Source organism: Aptenodytes forsteri, unplaced genomic scaffold (genome assembly GCF_000699145.1).
Source record: "Aptenodytes forsteri isolate BGI_AS27 unplaced genomic scaffold, ASM69914v1 Scaffold169, whole genome shotgun sequence".
Lineage (NCBI taxonomy): Eukaryota > Metazoa > Chordata > Aves > Sphenisciformes > Spheniscidae > Aptenodytes > Aptenodytes forsteri.
In genome coordinates this window covers 395,196-402,190 of record NW_008796115.1, presented here as the reverse complement: position 1 = coordinate 402,190, position 6,995 = coordinate 395,196, and the positions used below count along the sequence as shown (strand labels likewise).

General features: G+C 40.6%; 1 protein-coding gene across 2 annotated transcripts in view; it reads left to right on the top strand.

Moving 5' to 3' along the window:
• Positions 1-223: 223 nt before the first annotated feature.
• Positions 224-6,995, top strand: part of LOC103905513 (tubulin polymerization-promoting protein family member 2) — a 36,794-nt gene continuing 30,022 nt past the window's right edge. The window contains exon 1 of one of the 2 annotated variants that reach the window (XM_009287194.2): positions 224-366. The gene's annotated coding sequence lies outside the window, so the exon portion shown is untranslated. The remainder of the gene's footprint in view (positions 367-6,995) is intronic. The other variant, XM_019474115.1, reaches the window with a different exon arrangement.

Sequence of the window (6,995 nt, the reverse complement as noted above, 5' to 3'; positions counted from 1 at the left end):
GTACCGGCTGCCTTCATCTTAAGCACGCTTTCTATTTATTTGGCCATTGCCCTAAGCTTCCCCGGGATTGGTGTCCGACCCGGCCAGTACCTCCCAGTAATTAATCTTTAACAAAGCAAATAATATCCATATTAAAATATGACGTAAGTGAAATTCCCTGTATGCACAGAAATGGTGCTGATGGCATTTCTGTACAATGCAGCCCCACCTTCCTGCAAGGGGACAGGCCATCAAAGCGATTTGGAAAGGCTCTGGCCTTCGTGACTCACGCTCCGGCACTTCGTCTGGGAAAGGCCGTGCAATTGTTGTGACAACCTGCGTCCGGCACAGCACATGCCGAGCGCTGGCCCGGTGTGAAGAGCACATGTAAGTGCTTTGTAGCAGGCCGTGTGCTTAGCATGGTGAAATAGTGCTCAGTATGATTTTCAGCTGATTAATTGTAACTCGCTTTTGGACCGCACTTTGCCTTCCTGTGTTTCTGCTAAAACAGTGGGGTCTTTTTTGCTCTTTTTAGAAGAATGTTAGAGGAAAAGCCCTTTAGTTGCCTAAAAGTTTGGAAAGGGAGAAGATAATACTGTCTCATTTTTAAATACAAAACTCTTCCTAAACAGGCCAGAAGTAAAATGTTCTGAAATTAAAAATTTGGTTTGGGCGCACACCTTTTAGAGTACAATAATCTTTGCTTGGTTTGAAAAGTGCATGCTCGGTTTTAATAAACATTATTGGATTATTGGAAAACTGTACAGAACTTGTCAGCAAAGCATTTTCTCAAGTATATAAACACCACTGAGTATACAAACAAAGTGCATGCAAGTTCATGCAGATAATGAAATGGGCACTTTGTCCAAAGAAGTTAAATCTTCCCTGGTGCAGCTGGTAAAACTTGGAACAAAAGCAAAACTGCTGGGAAAGGAGTTTCCTGACAGCATGGATTTTGTAGGTTCGGGGCCAATGGGCATCCATGGAGTAATCAAGCTCTGTGGGCACTGTGACCCTGGCGTAACAGCTGTGGGTCACTCTTTTGGCCGTTGTGTTGTTGAAGGATGGTGGGGATGGGCCCTGTTTCTGTTCTAGAGGAAGGCAGGTACTTCTGTGTTTTGAGAGGACAGGCTGTCTTGTGCGCTTGCCTGTGCTCCATTGCTTTAAGACATTTCCCACTGAGGTCGTCTTGGCTGCTTGTGGCTACTGACCTATTTGTAACCTGTGTTTCACGGAAGTTTTATTTTGAGTGTGGTAAGTGGAGAGTTGCAGGGACATCTGGACTCGATCTTCCCCCTCCCGCAAAGGAGGCACCTTCAGTCAAGCTTTGGGCTATCTAATGGTGTTGGATTATCCTTAGCTAATGGAATAGTGTCCTGCTGTTAAGGGTAGTAAACAAATCCCCTACTGACTGTCAGATCTTTCAGCAGCTTTGATACGAATAACTGCCAGGTGTCAGCAATAAGGCCGTGGTCCTTGGCAGGACTTTAGGGTACTGTCCATGAGATACTGGGGTAATTCCTGGAAAAGAAGGATTTTATAGAGGGGTTATAGGTATTTACTTGTCTAAATGTGTTAGAGTGCTGCTGCTTCCCATGTGTCTTTCTCAAAACACAGTATGAATATTGGGTTACAGATGGCAGTCACCCAGCAGTATAAATTAGAGGGACTGCTGTGTACAGCCAAGTGCAACTCTCTACCTCCTTTGCAGTTGTCTCTTTCTCAGTAGCTATCCTGGTTACCAGATGGTTCAGTCAGGGTTTATTTCTTTTTTTGTTTGTTTTCAAACAGTTGTATGCAAGTTGCGGTGAGCAGTAATGTGCAGGGACAAAGAATTTGCACATTACACAGGGAGTGAATTTTAGGTACCCATCCAAGCAGAAAAGTGAAGATTTTGCAGAATAATTGGTAGGCAAAATCACTTCGGCTCAAATTTAGTGATCAGTTTACTATCATAAACTGATCTTTAGTTTTCTTTTACACAAAACGAATTATTTTTGACTTCATTAACGATTAAGTTAAAACTGAGTAGTGACTGCAGGAGTTGGTCGTAGTGATAGAGTTCATGGGATAATCTTATTAAGGGGGATTTTTCACATGTTTACGTTAACCCACAGAATCTGCGGTATGGGAAGTAAAAATGATGTTGAATGAGTGCCACCAAGTGTCCTCCTGCTGTATATGAAAGCCCAGGTCTTAAGTGGGAGAAACACAACATTGCACCACGAAGTTTTGTAACTTTGAGAGGGACATCACAGAGACAGAAAATTCTGTTAGAGTGAGAGGAGTTATAATTAATATCCCATTGAAGTGCAACAGCTATCTCTGGAGATTTGATAAAGGTGAGATGTCTGTGGTAGGGGCAGAAATACAGACATAACCCTGGTTATCCATCCAGTTCGTCTACCTGCCCCATCTGAGTGACTGGTGCTGCTCAACGTTGACACTGTGCTATCTGTGGCTGTGCTGCTTTATGTCAGATGATGGTATGATACACCTGACCTTCCCTTAGCAGGGCTGGTATGTGTCACAGGACTTCCTGACAGGTGACATAAGTTACAGATTTGGCAATTAACATCTCCATTTTGGCTCTACTTCTGCTACTATTGATCCCAATGCCAACCTTATCAATAGATGCAGTGGGGGCAAGGTCGAGACCAGGTGTGTATGAACAGCAGAGTTTCAACAAACAAAACAAGCTAAGCATCGCCAAATGTCCTCCAAGACAGTTTCATCCTGGCTTCTCTGTAGATTAAAAGGTTCTGACGGATCTTCAGATTTTCAGTTCATACACAAGAGTGTGATTAAAGAAGGAGGATTTGTCTAAGTATATCTTTAGTCTTACAACTTGCTGAAATTCAGATGTTTCAAGCAATGGACGCCCAAGTGTGCCAAAACTCCAGTCACATTTCTCTATGCTGGAAGCTGGGGCAAAAGAGAGATGCCCAAAACCCATTTTATGTTGCATGCAATAATAACTGCACCTTGTCATGCTGGAGCTCATTGCCTGAATTTCCACACTGCAGCCAGAGACAGTGTCTAAAGCAGCTACACAACGAGTATGAAGGAGATTTTTAATCTGTTACCTCTCCTCGGCAATATGAAGTGCCTTTTCTGCTGGTGAAACAGCAGACGGGGAGTAGACTAGGACAAGTGTGTAGCCAAAGAGACTGTTTATTGGAGGGTTCTGGTAATGTACTTATTTGGAGATGACAGAAATATTTTAGGTCCCAAAATGTGCTGAAGCCTGCATGCAGAATTCTAACATTTTTTACTGGAATATATTTATGTATAGATAAACTGATCAGTGCCGTGGTACATGGCACCCATTAAACTTGGAGGAGTGCCAGGGAACAAAAGGGAGCGTCGTACATTGTGGGGACTCTGGGCAGTGAGTGAGCAGCAGACTCACTCTGTTTAATCAGCAGCCCATTGTATGTCTCAGGGCCTTTCCACAGGAGTTAATCGGTGAACAGACTTCAGCTGCCACGAATTTTCCCTTGTATCTCTCTGTGTTCTGCTCTGTTTTACTATTTTGCTATAAATTAACTTTAAAAAGGCAGGTTTACCACTGTCTGAGCGTGCTGTGAAAAACCTCACTTTTGAAACAGTGTGTAAGTCTTCTGTGCATGATGAAGGGTGGAACTGGAAAGTACAGAAACAGGAATCAATGTAGTGGCCCTGAGCTATTTGGAAGGACTTTCACTTTTTGTATGGGTGATGTATATTTTGTGGGACCTACAGTATCCAAAGGGGGCGACGCTCAAATAATTTGGTCTCACAACATGTAAAATACATGCTATTGATTAGGTATTTACCAGTATGCAGGGCTTTCTAAGCACCACTGTGTGGTGTGGTAGATAACTAAACTGCCCTCTGCGTGTGGGTAGGTAAGGCAAGGTGCTAGATGTATATGAGCAAGGTGAGAAGTACCTTTGTAAACTCAGATAAATGTCTAAGGTTTGGTTTAGACAAAATTAACCTTCTACGCAGAACAATAAGGAAGTAGCTGTCCTTTTCCTCTTGTGTCCTTGCCAAGCACAACAGATACAGTTATCAGTATTCTTGCCAGTAATTTACCAATTATCTCAGTTTACAAGTATTTCATTGTTTCAAGGACATTTTTTAATATACTGGAGAATATTCCTGTCAGGCTATGGTATCTGGGCACAATCTCACCATTCATACAAGAGGAAAAATAATAGCTTCTTCTCTGAAATGGCCAACCTTACTACAGCTTTAGAAGCGCTCTTTGGGGAGCTGAATAGAAGGAAATGGCAAACTGAAAAGGGTTGCTAAGAAACAATTTCAGATGCTTCCAGATTTTATGAAAAAAAAAAAAAAAAGACACACCCACAAAACCAGACTAATCATTTCCAAAAGGAAACGATCAGATAGCTATTCTTCTATAGCCAACAATACTAGTTTACTAAATAAGGAAATAATAAGGAAATAAGAGCTTTGGGACCCAGTATAATTAATAAACATGAATGGGGAGGCTCTGCTGAGGAAAAGCTTTGCACAGGGCCTGAACTTCTAATAAAGCTTCCACTTTAACAGCCTTGGTGGAGAATCACTTAAACAAGTTGCACAGTTGATTGGACGTGTTGCACTGGTGAGCATCAGGTGGCAAAACCACAGTAATGGTCTACTTTGATGCAAGGAGAGTTCGTGCTGTCATGACAACTGATGTGTGATATGTGCAGGCATGCCCTGCAAGGCAGTCCCACACTCCCAATCAGTTATCCGTAGCAAAAGATGTTCTCATCTTCCTCTTTTCAGCTATTAAATAGGTATAAGAGAACAACCTCACAGCTGCAGCTGGTCCCAGACACATCTTCAGTAATGCATGCAGCTTCAAGTGTTTGGTTTTCTGTGTTACCTACCAGCATTTCTTCGTGTTTCTGCTCAGCTTAGCTGGCTGTTGAGGTTTGGTTTTGCTCATGGTTTGGTTTTCCTTTGTTTCTTAGACTTTCAACAATGTGGGTTTTCTCATCCAGTGTATGAATGACTATTTTAATATATCCTAGTATCTGGCTACAAAAGGTCAGAAATTATAAAACCGGTTCATTAATAGCTGATGCCCAAGTAAGTCTAAAACTTTTACACTCATCACAACTTGCTACAAGAAACATTACCTGCGAACAAGTAAATGAACCAAAACAGATCACTGATCTTACACTCATCACAACTTGCTACAAGAAACATTACCTGCGAACAAGTAAATGAACCAAAAAGCAGATCACTGGGCACAAATTAGCAGAGTAGAAAGCCACGGAATACCTCTCAAAATGAAATGGCCAGTATGTTTTTGGTCCTGGAACAAACTATAGTTACTTTAGTTTTTATTTAATTAAGTAACACAGGAATATATTGATATTGTGACTCTATTCTCCCATGTTCTTCTTAATGTTATTATACCTTTCTACATCTTTGTCTTTGTCAAATATTTTGGTTTTTTTTTTACAAAACCTACAGAGAATTATGTTAAAATGTAAAAATAATTTTAAATAATTATGTGAGACAGAGTTTCCCTCCTCCAACAGTTAAAAAATTTCCATTTTTAACTAATAGCAACAATAAAAAATTACATACAATGTTTATTTCATTGAGGACAGTTTTACTAACACCATGCTAATTGATGCTTAATCCAACTTCTTTTGAAGTATTTCAGTTAAAGGCATTTGGAATGGACTCTGAAATACTAGTTCACATGTAGGAAGATAGTTATTCTGACTTCTTTTTATTCTAAGGTTGATTGGACCTCCCTTTGACTGTAGGGTGAAAAAAGTTGGCATTCTTCAAAGAGCAGTTTCCTTTTATTAAAATCTTCTACAGTCAGAGAAACACAGCTTTCATTGTGCTTTATGCTATCTGAGTCATGTGCTCAATGGGTGATTGATCAACGCTTAGTCAAGCCTGGACACGGTGAACTACAAAAGCAACATGATGAATGGAAGCTAAAATGCGTTTCAAAATATAGTTCCTTTTTTATGAATAAAATGAAGGAAAATATTCCACCAGGATCTCAAATCCAGGCTAAAACTACGAAGTTAAACATGACAAAGTTTAATTTAAGATTATATTCTGACTGCCATGTAGACATCAAAGAGAAAAGTCAAACAGAAACAAGAGATCACCAAGTGGACAGTGTTACACTTAAGTAGCAACTGAGCCTTTTGGATCTCAACATTTACTCAAGCATCTTGGAAAATCAAAAAACAAGTGACAGTATCTGACCACATTCCTGCACTAAACTGACTCTCCTCCTACTATCTACCTCAGTCCAGATCTTTTGGAACAGTGTCCAGAAGACAGAAGGGTGTTCCGTCTCCTTGAATGCCAAGGTCTCAACTGCTGTGATTTCCCCCTATCTTTGGTCTTCTTCTGCTTTAATTATCTTCTCCTTTAATTTTTAAGAAACAACACCTGAACATATGACCATATTCTTCTTCCTTAAGATGTCTGGGGTTTTTTTTCAGCTACTAACTTCATATCTCATACTCCTTCACAAGGGGAGTACCTGCATTTACATGTAGAAATGGGATCAATTTATAGTGACCACATTGTATAATTCATTATCTTTCCTCTCCTTCAGTCCCATGTGTGTCCTTGTAGTTTTGGACTATAGGCTCTCTGGATAATCCCTTTCCCAGAAAGTTACTACTAACTTCATATCTCATACTCCTTCACAAGGGGTATACCTGCATTTACATGTAGAAATGGGATCAATTTATAGTGACCACATTGTATAATTCATTATCTTTCCTCTCCTTCAGTCCCATGTGTGTCCTTGTAGTTTTGGACTATAGGCTCTCTGGATAATCCCTTTCCCAGAAAGTTAGACAACATAGAATCATAGAATCATAGACATTTAGGTTTTGGAAAAGACCTCTGAGATCATCGAGTCCAACCGTCAACCCAACACCACTATGCCCACTAAACCATGTCCCTAAGCGCCTCATCTACACGTCTTTTAAATACCTCCAGGGATGGGGACTCAACCACTTCCCTGG